Genomic DNA, 16,305 nt, shown 5'->3' with positions numbered 1-16,305 from the left:
ATTCATGAATGAAACACTGCTGTGTTTGCTTTTAGACATGCGCAGCGGCTGAGCTGTTACTTTTTGTTGTTGATAAAATAGAGTAAAATCAGACAGTAGTGTTATAGTCTGACAACGTAAGTCACTTAATATTAACATTGTTTATTGAACTGTTGTATTAAATCAATATTACATTTGCAAACTCCCTTAACAATTATTAAAGTTTTTGATTTAAATTAGATTGTATAATTTTAAAATCTGAAGCAAAAACAGAATGGTCTGATTTTAGCTTTGAGTATCTATTCTACAGAAAATATCTGAACAAAACAAAAACAGCAGATGGGCTAAATGAGAATACATACAGTATTCACTCTCTGACAGTAGGTGGCACTTATGAAACATCAGTGATAGAGCATTTCCTTGGTTACCGCTGTAAACAAAGCAATGCTGTGTTTATAAACACTACTTTAATATGCATTATATACAGGCAAGATGAAAAAAAAAATCTAAACTTTCTGAAGACAGTCAATTCCCCTTAAGCCGAAAACACTGCACTATTTTCATGCCAATTATGAATGGAATTTGGTCTTGATCACAGATCGTGCCTAGTCTGTTCCAGTCGGGCTCAGTTGCATAGTGTGTGGTGTCTAAAGATTATAATCTTAGAATTCAAGAACCAGTCGACTGACACCAGCGATTTTATGCGGCTATGCGGTGGAGATGCCTTCACTGTCATTCGGCATTAATTAGGTAATTTTGTCAAAATAAATGTTCTTGATTACAAGAAAAAAACGGATTGTTCTTGATGTGATTTATTTCCTTTCTTTTAATTCATAACATAAGGCTATACAGATTGAAATAGTTTTGTCTTCAAAGTAGGGGAGCGTGGGGCACAACCTAACACTTTCTGAATTTCACGTTTTTTGTAAGTCTACGTGGGGTTCAGAGTACAATTTTTGTCCACATTATTTTCACACTTGTCTAGTACAAATATCTGGCTTTGTTTCATATTTACAGTGTATACGTTTTTCGTTATTTACCTCAAAAGTACAAGCCCCGTAGGTGGGGTACATTGTAACATTACCATATGACAGCTTAAAATGTTATCTGATCGAATTAAAAACATATACACAATATATATACTGGGGCGCTGTAAAGGGGGGGGTAAAAGATGACGATTCTCGGGGCCCATGACTGAGAGAGGGCCCAGAGGAGCCCAGAGGAGCCCCCAGTAAAAAGGTGGGTTTGTAAGTAGGCCTAAATTGTTAGTGGACCGCCCGTGACAATGATCGTAGCCTACGTCACTTTTCTGTGCGTACACTTTATTGGCTGAATAATATTTACCTTCTGAATGTTGAGCTTTAACTGTTGAATAAATGCTGACGCGGGACAAAATGCCCGATTTCCCAACACGCTGAACTGAGCAATGCCATTGTACCATTTTAATAGGCTACTTTTAAACGAATATAGCTCAGTAATGTCAGTTTTATGTATTTTCTGAGAGGGGGTGGGATTTTTGTTGGGAAAGTCAGGTGAGAGACGCACACTTCGATTAGACTGGATAAACACATGCAGCATCTTAATTGTTAAGAAAATGGTCTATTCCTAATAAATGTCTCGAATATTTTGATTATGTCCAATGCTTCTCTTTCTTTTTGGAATTATTAGACACATTTCACTATGTCTTTTCAAATGCCTAGGTCTGTTTAATTTCCTTAATTATAAAATTTCTAGCACTATTTTTAAACGTTTATTCAAGCAATAATATATAAATTATCTCATGTATATGCTTGTTTAAAACCAGGGATTAAAAACGAATTCCAAGTAAAAACTGTATTTTTTCTTTACATTTTCAGAGAGCGAAACCAACGAAATTAAACATTATTTAATAAATTCAAGGCACTATAATTTCCCTATTCATTTGATACAACTATTATAGCTATACAATTAATATATATAAAATAATATTATTTTGTCATATTCGTGATTTCTGAATTTATATATGAAAACTTCGTTTTGAAGTGCATTCGTTATGTTTGTACAAGAAAATTTGTTAACCTAGCCTATTAAGTTGATTTAATATTCTTGATAATTTTTAGAAGAAGTTAAAAGTTAAGAAAAAAGGAATTAGCTTGTAGTCTATATATATTTAGGGCTATAGGCTAATCTTTTTCTTAACGTTTATTACACTGTAGATCGAAATAAAATAATTATTGATCATATTTAACATCGGAGAATCACTGACATAATTTAGAGTAGGCTACTTCAAAAACGAAACTATGTAAATCTGTATAAAGGAAAGACAAAATAAATCACAACAAGAACAATCTGTGTTTTTCTTGTAATCAAGAACATTTCTTTTGACAAAATAACCTAATTAATGCCGAATGATGTTTGACAGTGAACGCATCTCCACCGCATAGCCGCATTTAATCGCTGGTATCAGTCGCAAATATTAAAGGGTCAGAAAGCGGGTCGGGTACAATATTTTCTTTTTTTTTGCGGTCCGAGTTGCGGGCGGGTTAGTTGAAAACGTCGGTCGGATTCGGGTAGTTTATACATTGACCCGCGCATCACTGAAGGCGATCGCGAACACACCCCTAACCCCCACCTTTTTTTGGGGGGGGGGCCCTTAGCTGAGTCAGTGCACAGGGCCAAGAATTCCCAGTGACGCCCCTGTATAGCCTATATATATATATATATATTGTGACGACTCGGCTGCCTCCCCCCCTAATTATCATCACCACCCAGTCCCTTATTCGCCGCCCTTCTCCAGGCTCCCGACGGGAGTGGGTGTGTAGGGGAGAGGAGGGGCGAGTAAACATCCGGGGCTGGCGGCGTGTGATGAGGGACACGTGAATGGAATGAAGCCTCATCACCGCCGCCGTTTAAATGCCGAGCGCACCTCTCCTCAGGAGACCGGTCTCTCCCACGTGCATGCACGCTGGTGTCCTTGTGGGTCCAGGAAGGGGTGAAGAGGGAATTCCGCGCCACCAGGATGACGAGCCGCCGGACCCGCGGTCCGGCTGAAGACCGCACCAGAGACGGCCGACGGGACAGGATGCCGGGCCGTAGATTCCCCGCTGGAAGCACCGTGAAAGCTCGAGAGGGACGAAGCTGCAAGAGATGCCGCCGCCCCTAGCACCCCGGTCCCACGCGGGGAGCGTGTGCGGCCGCCGGACTCCGCCCCTTACCTGGCCCCTTACCTATCGAACACTACCCATCCTTCACGAAACCCCAGCACTCGAGGACACCAGATCCCCCTTTTATTTGGACACTTTATTTCCCTTTTGGACACTTTTCTTTCATTTTCTGTTTAATAAAAGCCTCTCCGAGGCCTGACGCTAAACCCACTGTGTCTGTCGTTTGCTCTTCCCGCATACATAACTTTTTCAAATAAAGTAATGATGTTTTAAAAATATATAATAATAATCTAATTTTGGAGTTTGACAATGAACACATCGCCACCATGCTTGGAACTGCCCTGACCGCAACACACAGCTATACAGTGTTCAAAACAATGTGGACAAATAGATGAAACACATTTAGACACACTGTAACAAGATTACTGTGAAATTTGCAGCAACTTACTGGCAGCAATTGGCAAGTAAGTTGCTGTAATATATTCCACAGTATGCTGACTGTAAGTTTCATCACAGTAACTAACTGTACTACTGTAATTTTTATACAGGGAATATCACAGTACCATAATTGCATTCAGAATAATAGAATGCTCTTTTTGAATGAATTAATTCATGAATAAATTATTTTTTAACAAATAGTAATTAGTATACTGTACTATAAAGAATATTACTGAACATTATTTAATTGTGTGTAGTCTAAAAAGAAGACACTGTTTTTGTCACAAAAATAACATTTATTGACTTTAAATTGTGAAAATACATAAAATAGCATAGCATACAATACATTTCAATTTTGTATTTTTCAGTGTGTAAACATTTTTTTATTTTGCATAAACCTAAAAATGTATAGATTCTAACTATAAAATCTTTAGCTCCAGTACAGGGTATACATCAAACATTACATGACAAACCAGAAAATAGTTTTCATTACTGCCGCTTGTCAGAGAAATTATTAACAGCATCATAAAATAACAGCAATATCAATTGATTTTATTTTGAGTTAAGAAGCTAACTTAGCAAAGTGTTGTTTTCAATATATTTTTTTATATCAGTGAAAATAAACAATTAACAAACAATTAACATTTATACAGTGGTGGCCAAAATTATTAGAACACTGGTATTTTCTCCAGCTGAAATCTCAAAGAAATTCCACTGGATTATCACAATTAAGGGCATAAATTTATGTTTGGATATTTATTTATATTTATGTAAACTGATATTTCCTACTTACACTACAGCAAAAGATAGAAATAACTGATTTAAACCCATGTTAAGCTGGTAAAAAACACTAGTGTTCTAATAATTTTGGCCACCACTATATATATCAGTCTTCATATATCACAGACATCAATTAAGCTTATCTTTTGGTATTATTTCTTCAAAGCATTTTAAGTAAAACAGCTCTATATGTAACAAGTGCCAACAGATGACCAAAAATGGGATGCAATCATTCTGGTTTCTGCATGTGATGTTCAGCATGAATCCTTTTTTCTTTCCTGAGATGGACATGAGCTGGCATCATTGTCCTGGGGTGGAGTCTTCTTCCCTGCAGTAAAAAAAAAAAAAAAAAAAAGTTATTAATGTGGAAGTTTATAAGCAAAAATGACATCTTAATTTTATTTTAAAATATAGAAAATCAGATAGGGGTCTACATATTAAAATATTTTCAATACACAAATATCATTATCAACAAACATCAAGGAAGGAATTTTATTTCACTATTTACAGGGTATCTGCAGAATTTTTTAAATATCAATTTATTGGCAATTTATGATCATTTTTAAGAGCTGCACAAGTAAAATAAACACAGTATGTGTCACGATGCAGGCAGGAACACACGAACAACGACGGAGTAAAAGTGAAGGTATTTAATAATCCAATGGAAACACAAGCAGACACAGGAACAGCAGGGTAAGACATCCATATAACATTAAAGACCGACAAGACTACAGGGGAAACACACACCTTATATACACACAGACTAATTACACAGACAGGTGCAGACAATGACGGAGAAACCAAAACACTCAGAACAGCGGGGAAAATGGGAAAAACCAAACAAGAAAGTCCGGGGGTGTGACAGTATGAGTGGGGTTGGACAATGTACCGTAACATATTAAGCCATAAAATTACATACAGTTCAGATAAAGGTTTTCACCAAAAAAAAAAAATCGTATACAACGGTATTTCAGCCTTTATACCATTAAAAGAGATAAATCAAGTATATAATTTATTATATTTATTTAAAATATAAATGTTACTGTCTTAATTGTTTAGATATTTAGAAGGCACATTAACTTTTCACATTTACAACTCTGTGTTTTCTGCATAAAAACATGGGTCAATAACTAATTATTTGACCATAAACAGCTGAAAAAATTTATTGGAAATAAAAATGCATTCTATGTCACTAGGGGGCGCTTTAGGAGCGCTGAAATATTACGGTTTCCCTAGTAACGGCTGTATACAAAGCAGCGCCAAACTCATTTACGCTGTTTTATCAGGCATTATATGTTTACCTTAAGGTTTAGTTTAAGACTAAATTAAAATGCCATCGACACGATTCTGAGGACAGTCGGTTCCCTTCAGATACATTCATATAAAGACACGCACATATCATTGCCTTTTGAAGTTTAATCCAGCCCTATCACGATTCTTGTCTGTTTGTCCCTAACTGTAAAAGACCTTATAAAATTATAATTAGGACTTTTCTTATACTGTTTAACGTATTAAAAACTTTGTACGGTCTTAAATGTGAACTGAATTGAGGAGTTTTTAAGTACCTACAGGAGCCCTCTACTTTAAAATAGCTGGTGAAACATTTGCCAGCCCAACTGGAAAACACAATAGCCCCAGGACACTGGGCTAGCGATTTTGCGAGCCCTGTATTGTAATGTATTATAATATCCGAAAGACAAACGATGCATTGTGACAGCGGATATGTTACTAACATGTAACCATTAAATAACAAATATAGACGGAGGTTTACGAGATCTGATGTCTTAGTCTGAGGCCGTTTCGCCTTCAGCCCTTTAGTCCTGAGTGACGCAGTTTTGCTGAGAACGGATGCCGTTTAGTTTGTGGCGCGAAGCCATTTTAACTGATATTACGCACAGCTCAAGTAAAAAACACAAAGTCCTATGAAAAATGTCGTGCAGTTTTAACGCCTTACCTGTTTCTGCATTTCGTCCGTATTAAAGCAATATCCATCGCGCAGTATCTGGCAAGAGAAAAACACATGTGGCTTCAAACAGCTAATCCACAAACACACAGACGCACTTCCAGATTAAATGTATACAGCCATGTCAGTTCTTATGTAATGTAATGCTTTTTGCAATAATATGCGAGCACTTACCGGTTAATGTGGATGTCCGCCCGGTACCACCGCTCCCTCTCACAGTCGACTCTCTCTGTCTCCCGCTCTCTGAAAGTTAAACACGCATAACGTCTCGAGTGAAAACTGTAAATATAACAATAATGACAAAAAATATGGAAAAATAAAGAGCAACTTTACCTTTCTGAGGTCAAATTGGAAAAAAATACGCCCATTACGTCGGTTAATCCAGCTGAGAGAAAAATGCCGATCACAACTACTGCACTGTGATTCACAGGAAAATATTATTTTACTGTAGAATTTCCCGCGTTTGTATTTTTACCCATGATGCATTGCCGATTTACAGCAACATACTGTATACATATTCCACAGTATGGATTTGTTCATTTTACAGTAATAATGCTGTGAAAACTACAGAAATTTGTTACATCAGAAAAACACTCCCCTCCCTCCACAAACATCTTACAGAACACAACACACATAAACAAGCCAAAATGCTTTACATTTCTTGAAATCATTTCTGAACATTAAACATCAATTGTCAGACTTTATTCACCTGTTTCTTGTGGTTTCTCAATAAAACCCATAAAAGGCAATAGTGTAAATCACTTCGTTAATGTCATAGGATAGCATAGTTTAATAACAGCGGGGTATATTGTAACACAGTGTTACAACGTTCCCCATCTGCGAAACTGGAATATAATATAGGTGTGTCTTCTGCTGGTTTGCGAAGCATTAAACCATCTAAACTGATAAATAACAGACTGGAGATTAAAATAATAGCAGATTTGTCTAATTTTTAATGAATACTTAAAACTGAAATGAAAAATTTATGGCAGGCAGAAATGTACTTTTACTGTGGTAAACTAAAAATTCTGTGATATCTTCAAAAGGCTTTTGCATTTTGGTGCACTTTTTTCGTAAATACGGTAAATTTGGTTATGCTAGCATGTGTGGAAATATTTAAACCACACGTGATACAACCCCACGTTCGTTTGTGCTTCGCGCTCCCCTACTCTAAATTATGCCAGTGATTCTCCCATTTTAAAGATGATCAAGAATGATTTTATTTCGATCTGCAGTGTAGGAAAGGTCAAGAAAAAGATTAGCCTATAGTCCTAAATATCTATAAACTACAGGCTAATTCTTATTTTTTTTTACTTTTAACTTCTTCTAAAAATGTATTATCAACAATATTAAATCAACTTTATAGGCTAGGTTAACGAATTTTCTTCATAATAAATATACAAACATAACGAATAGCTTGCACTTCAAAACGAAGTTTTATATAAATTCATAAATCACGAATATGACGAAATAAAATTATTCTATAGACGGTTTCATCGGGCGCACGTGCCTGGACCTAAGTTAACTTCCGGTCTGTGTTTGTTTATCTGTCTGGTTCGTGTCGCGGGCTACAAACGCAGCTAATAATGAGTAATGAAGTTGGTCTCAGGTTATTGTGCTGTGGTATGTGTTTCCCAAACATTTATTTATTTGTGGCGACCTGCCACGATATAAAAACCGACTGATTTTCCAATTGGAAATCGGAATTAATAGACTAATTAATTAATCTGTTAATAGACTTCGTTGAATAAACGTAATACACGTTTAAAAATCAAACCCAGGCGTCAGTGTTTTTATATCACTGTATTTCTGAAGAAAGACTGTCTTTAGAAAATGTCATTTACATTTCATCCTGCATAAGGCAGCGTTTTTAAATTAAGAGCTGCTTTGTCTATAGCCATTACCGGGGAAACCTCGTTTCTCGTGCTTAAAGCACCTCCTACTGGGAAGTAATGAGTTTGCATTTTTAATAAATCAGTCTAATTTACGCAGCCAACATATTTCGCTTGTTATTAAAAAAATAATCTACTCTAGAAGGACTTAGCTGTTGTTATTGATTCTATTTGGATGTCTACCGGAAGTTAAGTTTGGGCCACAAAAGCGCTCATGCGCAGTAACGTTTGTTTATGTTGTTGCCGTTGAAACCGTCTATATTAATTGTATAGCTATAATAGTTGTATCAAATGGATAAGAAAATTATAGTGCCTTGAATTTATTAAGTAGCCTAATGTTTAATTTTAATAAATAATTAATAATCGTTCTCCGTAAATGTAAAGAAAAAAAATATATGTTTTTACCTGGAACCAATTCGTTTCTAATCCCTGATTTTAGACAAGCATACATGGGATCATTTATATATTACTGCTTGAATAAACGTTTAAAAATAGTGCTAGAAATGTTATAATTAAGGAAATTAAACAGACCTAAGCATTTGAAAAGATATATTATAATAAAAATGCGTTTTAACGTTTCAATAAGTAAAACAGGTGTCAAATAAAAGTACAGGTGCGTAGTGTTGTATTTTGGTGCGGCTGAGAGAGCGCGGGTAGGATGCTGCGGTTGTAGTCCACTGTTTTTTTTTTTTGGTTCGGTAGAATTTGTCCAGTCGTGATTCACCAATCGTTAAGTGTGTTGTGTAGTGGAGTGACTCAGTCATTAGGTTTGTTTTCCTTTCCGATTGTCAAAGACTAAAATCGGTTCCAGTCGGTGGAAACAGTCGTTAAGTGTGTTCAGGTCAGTCTTAGAATGTTTCTGCTAGTCGTGTAGTGTGTCCCCAGCTTATGACAGATATTCATATAAATCCCCACTGCAAAATGTATTGATTCGTTTAACATCTCAACCAACTTGAATCACATATTTTTATTTATTTTCATCCAACTCTAGCCTAGAATCTAGACGCGCCCCTAGCGGCAGCAAATTACATTTGCTTCCAAGGTCAGTCTAGTTACTCTCAATTCACTTAAAATTCCGAAAAATCCAAGATGTACCGGGCCAATCACGAGTCGGTGGGCGGGCTTAACATGATGACGCCTGACCTGCGACCATAAGTTCCGTCAGACATGAATTCCTGGTTCTGTGAATTACGCGTGGAAAACTGAACAGTATTTATATAATTTTTTACTTTGGATACACAGCCACGTCCATCTGTCCTGAGCAGGAGCTCGTTACATGTGAACGCGCTGTGGTGTAGAATACGCAAACACCGGAAGCGATCTGTGGCGTGTATACGACACTCATTGTTCACACAGTGCACAGAGATTGTGGATATAGCGGCTATTCAAAATGGTAATTACTTGCGCTTATCCTGGTTGTTCAAACCCATTTAAAGCTTAAAGATTACGTTTGCTTACGCAAACTTATCCTGGACTTTTTCACCGATTTCCCCTTCCGGTGTTTGCGTATACTACATCAGAGCAGGGTGTAATTTGGATTTGTCTGTGCATGTTTTTGTTTACTTTTAAAGGTTTAGTGCCCATCTATGTCTATTATTTGGCTGACAGACTGCACAGTGCACTGATTTTCGTTAAAAATCTCCGTCTCTCTGACTACATCACCTGACAGACTTAGTCTCTGATTGGTTGTAGCGCTATCCTATTGCGTGGAGAGGAGTTTGAAAGACAACCGTTTATCCCACCCCTCCGGTTGAGCCCTGTCTATGGAGAGTGCCCAGACCCTACATTTATGTGGGTCTGGCTTGCCAGGCTAATCCAACTCAGCATGCATCGTTACATTCCTACTTTTAAATAATCTCTCCCATAGGCAACATATATATATCAAACAAAATGGGCCCTAGCACAGAACCCCTCGGGACACCCTGCTGAACTGTTCCTGATTCAGAATAATTTTTTCCCTGACATACATATTAAAAACAATCAATGAGATAGGATTTAAACCATTCAAACACAACACCAGTACTTTTCAAGAAGCACAGTATGACAGAACTGGTGACTCTGAGATGGTTGTTTGTGAAAAACCAGTAGTTCAGCAGTTTCTGTATGCTGTCACATGGCTGATTAGACAGTTGCATTAATGAGCAGCTGAACAGTTGTATCCAATAAAGTGGCCAGTGAATGTTATATATGTTAGTATATGTTAGTAAGAAGATTTAAATACCCCATTAATTACCTCAGTATGTTGAGTTGACAGTTTTGATCTTTCAGTCCAGCACACAGCCGTTTCACTCCTGAATCCTGCAGGTCATTGTTACTCAGGTCCAGCTCAATCTAAACAGGGTAATGAGAAATAATTAATTACATACACACTGTTGTCTCATTTGTTTTAGGTTTCCTTAGTGTTCATGTTTTCAAGTCTTTAGGAATGTTTGAGTCCATGTGGCTCTTCACAGACCGATCAGCAAGAGTTGCCGATTGCAGTCGGGGGCAGAATTGAAAGCACAGAAATTTAAGTTGTGCTCTATGTTCTCTGCTAATTACCGACTGTTGTTACTAAAAAGCTGCAGCCTTGGTGGGGATAATTTTTGGTGTGCCGGCAGAACCACAACAATATACAGAAATCTGTTGTAGACTCAATTAACGGAAATTCATTGTAGTGATGGAGAACTTTAATACCTGAGTACTTGATGCCATATATCACAGTGATGTAGCATTGGCTCACTTAAATTGGTCAAAATTTCTAACCGGCATGCACTATTTCAAATTAGCTGCCAATCGGTCTGCGCAGCGCTGCTTCAAGTTTAACACACCTTTTTTTTAAGTTTTGTCATGTGATCTCCTGTGCTCCTCATGTGATATTGTCATTTTTTTCTATTACATAATTACCGGTAGTTTAAATGTAAAACATTGCCATGAATTTGTTGTAAATTACAAAATTCATTGTTCTAGGCCTAAATAGATGGAAGAATATTGTTTTAGTGAAGTATTTAGTCGCATTTAACATAATAGTGATGTATAGATAAATATTAGACAGTGCATATATTAACAGCCTGCACCATTCCATTTAAAAATTCTTCTTTTGCTCAGCTGCGCATTCAATTTTAGCAAACATATCTGTCATGGGCTATTGTTAAACGCTGCAAAAACATGCTATAAAAATACGTTTTAATATAGAACTTTATCCAAGGTCTAATTGTATGCCACTCCCAAATGAGCTGAAAGAGCACCGATGGGAACAGACTGAAAGGAAGCAATGTTTTAAAAAGTCTGAAGAAACAATCCTTACACATTAAAGTTGATTGGAGTACATTAATTGGGTGCAAAATCTCTTGTAAGTTTGTCTTGCCATGTTCTTAATGAGAATTACGTGATCAGTTTGATCAATTGGTCTGGTCTGGTTCTGTTCATCATTGATTGGATGAGAACCGTTCAATATTACTGGCTGTGGAAATCAATGGGTGTGACTCATTATACTATAAGCAAAGCGCCGTAACTGACGCGCACTCTGTGCAACCAAAAACAGCGTTTTTTACGGCGTTAAATGGCAAATTGAACAGCGTAAAAAGCAGCGCTTTTCTTGCACACTAAAACGCTGTCAAATACGTTTTTTTACGGCGTTTATAGTCACAACAGCGTATTTTGCGGCGCCAATGCTATTTAACGGCGTTTTGTATGTAAACGCGATTCATCTATAGCGTAATTCTGACCCTTTTGGCTTGCCATATCAGCCGCTGAATAATAATAGGTGCGTTCGACTTCATGCGGCGCTGCGCAGACCGATCGGCGGCTGACTTGAAGTAGTGCATGCCGGTTAGAAATTTTGTCCGACTTGAACCGGCGCCGACGCCACGTGACGTTCACGTGTGGCATCAAAGTAACGCGAGAGCGTTTTGAGAACAGCCGGCTTGCTCAGCCAGCGCAACATTTCAGAAGGGACTGCGCCAGGCTGTGATGACGTCACAGCTTCTCATGATTGGCCACATTCACCACATGACGATCATCACGCGTATTTCGTGCATAACAAATCAATTTGCATGCCATTTCGTAAATAGTTTACGATCTTTTGACTGCAGTACATTTTTTCCCTTAAATTCTTTATATTGGATTTGTGCATAAGTTTATTATTGTACTTTTTTCATACAGACCACTTAGTATTCAGCTGCATATTTAAGTAATATTTTTTATGGAATAACTAAAATGTCACAGACATTTAATCTAATGTGGTCAACATTGATTGATGCTGAAATCTGTAGTTGCTGCTTTACTTGCATGTGCTGCATTTTTTCCAACAAAAAAAGGTATTTCTATAGCTTCCAGTTAATCTGCAATAAAGTAGGCAAACGCCACGTGATCTGCCATGTTTGAGGGAGCAACGAGATCCAACTATAGGTGCGTTCGACTTCATGCGGCGCCGCAAGAAATCGGCTGCCGCCTTACAAAACAATGCATTCTGGTAAGATCATTTGTCCGACTTTGATCGGCGCTGCAGCCGCCTTTCGATCACGTGTGCCATCAAAGTACCGTGAGAGCAAAACGAGAGCAGTCGCAGAGGTCAGGCGCTGCAGCTGCTTAAAATCGGCTGCGAAAGCCTTGATGACGACACACTTTATTCTCATTGGTCAGATTATGTGACGACAAGCACGACGTGTGCTGCGTGTTTTTTCTTAAAAAAGTTCCTGTATGGAATCAATCTTTATATCGACTATCTAATATTCAAACAAAACATTAATGATGAAAATGAAGATTAGGCGATATGGTAAATTTATATTCTTATTGTATAAGAGTAAAGTTTGGGGGGGAAAAAACTGGTCAACCAGAGGCCGTTTTTTTTTTTTTAATGGATGCTGTGAGAGGCTTCACTACACTGAATAAACTGCTTATATTTGAAAAATGTCCTATAGCTAACTACAAAACCAAGATGCAAATAATAAACGTACTGCATTACATTAAAGTAACTCACATACTTGATATGATCAACAAAAAAAGCAAAACGATTGTATAGAATAAATGATAGGGAAACGTTTTTCTTTTATTTATTTATCTTATGTAGTTTCATTTCTTCTTTTTCTTTATTCCTTTTTTTTGTATGTTTGGAATACAGTTTCATCCTCTATAAGTGTCCGACTTGACTGCCGTCTCTTTACTCCTCCCCCGACTGCAAGCGGCTGCTCTCGCCAGCCGGTGGCAGGCTAGTGTAGTGCATCTCGAACGCACCTAATGACTGATTGCAGAACAGCAGAACCATACGTCACAGCAGTCACACGGCAGCAGCAGGCTCAGCCGGTTGTGGGCGGAGTCTCCTGCTGCGGCCCAATCAGGTCCCAATTCGCAAACTATGCGTTTTAAATAGTATTCGCAAATAGAATTAGTATGTCCCAAATTGTATTATGTTTAAAAAGTATTCCAAAGATTTCCGGGTGGTCTACTACTTAACTTCAGAATACGACATACGGATCAATGCACCCACAACACTTTACGCGGTGAACGAAGATTCGATTAGAACTACAAACACGCATAAAAAGTGTAAAAAAAAAACTACAAACATGGCGGATATGCGCGATCAACGGATGGGGCTGTGTCCAAATTCAGGGTCTACATCCTTCGGAGGACTCATTTGAAGGATGTTACGTCACAGCGCCGTGACGAAGGCTGTCCAAATTCATAGGATCCTTCAAATGCGGCCCACAAATACGTCCTCCTTTTCCCCGAATTTGAAGGATGGGTCTGGTGGATCCTTTCATAGACATAATAGAGAGTAGACGCCGCACCGACCGATACTCCCTACTGGCGCTGACAAGACGTGGGGCCGCCATCTTGGACCGGTCACCCGCTCCGCTCAGTGTAATCTGTGTGGCAGGTGTAATGAACTGTCAACGCATTTAATTAATCATACCTCACGGAATACCGAGCTGATTTTCACGCATTTTTTTTTTGTTTTGTTTTTTTTTGCCTCAAAGGTCATAAAAGTAGCTGTGATACATTCATGGTTTGGCGTATTTTAATATTGATAGTGAGCTTAACAGTAATATAATGAATATCTCCGTTCCTGTGATAGTATTGGGTCTTTTAAAAGGGTCTGAAGACTTTCAACATGGACTTAGTTCATTAAGCACTTCTAATGCATTATGGTTTGTATAGTTTTATTCTATTTTCATTTGGCTGTTTATTTATTTGACATTGTTGTTCATTACTGATATTCTCCTTAATGTAGTCTTACCATGCTGTTATTTTATTTTGCTTGAATTGAGTTTATTATTGCTGTTTTCCCTCATTTTCATTGTTTGTTTCATTATGCTATTGACTGAATTGACATTGTTCAGTTTTGCTATTCTCCTTATTAGCTATAATCTGAGCAACATCTCAATCTGTTCCCTGTTAAATTTAAGTATTATATTGTTTTGTATTTATGTCACTTTGGACAAAAGCACAACCATAACCATATGAGGTGTAGGCTGTGATAGGAATTTTGCAAATCACACACTATAAATATGATAGAGAAGCAGAAACAGATAGTGACTGTAAAAGTATTTTAATGAGTTGAAGAAACACTATATAAATATTACATTAGAGTCTACTTGGAGTATCTCTCTCACTCACTCACTCACACACTCACTCACACACACACTCACACACACACTCACTCACACACACACTCACTCACTCACACACTCACTCACACACTCACTCACTAAAAACCCTGAAAAAGGACTGTTTTGCAGAGCTTTTTTCTTGTGCTCCCTTTCTGAAGTTCAAGAGAGGTGAGCTTGGCAATGTGGTGCAGCCTTATCTTGAGAAACACAGACACAACAGGTCGAAATGATGGTTGTCAATCCCAAACTGTGTGTCCTCAATGTGTTCCCCAAGTAGAAAAACATCCTCTGTTCCAATCTCCTCCCGGACAATGTGAGTGACTGTCGACACCTTCGGAGCTCGATTGGTTGAAGTTTGGCGGATCACCCTCTCAGCAGCTCTCAGCACCTTATAATAATAATAATAATACATTATATTTATAATTATATAGCGCTTTACACAGTGCTCAAAGACACTTTATAGAACAGAGGAAATAAGAACAAATCAACCTTAATATACAAAGATAAAAAAGATAATAAAATCAAACCTTCACTGTGCCTTGTGAAGGAATCACTAGGCCGCCGTAATTTTTCAGGGTTAGAAGGTGGTAGCTCTTGTCAAATTAAGATGGTACAGCATCACTGACCAAGCTTACGCGACACACATCACAGGACAGCTTTCGTAGAACCTGCCGGACTACAAACCCTGCTATGTAGACCAGAGCATTTTCCACCAGACCACCAAACCGAGTGGGGAGATAACTGTGGTCACACACAAGGGCTGAAATGTTGGTGAATGGAGATGGGTGCTCTTCAGCAGTTTCAGCAGAGGACATCTCCACAGCAGACAGGGACACAGTGCTATCTTGGGCAGCCACATTGCCTGTCTCACCAGGTGAGACACCACACCGAACCATCAGACGGCGGAAGATGGCGTGGAACTGGCGTGCCGATGGATTGTTATTCCAACCCCCTTGTATGGAAAACAGGCACACAATATATACATTACTCACAAGATATAACAAATATATTCATTAAGTATATTTTCAGAATGTATTGCAATTAAAAGAACACCAACCCTACCTGATGCTCTGATTGAATTAAAGAGGAGCTCCAAATGATCCTGGCTGAACCTGTATGTGAGCACATACCGCTGAACTTGGAGCAGTTCAGGAATCATCCGCATCAATGTGTCGATATTGATGATAAATCCAATGACCGACAAGTACCTGAAAAAAAAGAAAAAAAAGATGTATTACTCTGATCATCAGTAACGTGTAATCACCCATTCTTGAGTGTTACATTGCCTATTACAGGGGTGCAAACTCAGAGAAAATGAAAATGATAAAAAGCTACCAGGGCGGATACATAATTAGTTTGCACCCCTGTTTTTAGGAATGGGATCAGTTTCTTGTTTAACTTATACAGTATACTTGTAGACAATAGAACAATAACTTGGAACATTGCAATTGCAATACATACCATGTAGAAACATCTAGGACCTGAAAAACACTGAATACAAGACAATTCCAACAGAAACA

This window comes from Garra rufa, chromosome 1 (assembly GCF_049309525.1).
Source record: "Garra rufa chromosome 1, GarRuf1.0, whole genome shotgun sequence".
NCBI lineage: Eukaryota > Metazoa > Chordata > Actinopteri > Cypriniformes > Cyprinidae > Garra > Garra rufa.
This window is presented reverse-complemented; position numbering follows the sequence as displayed.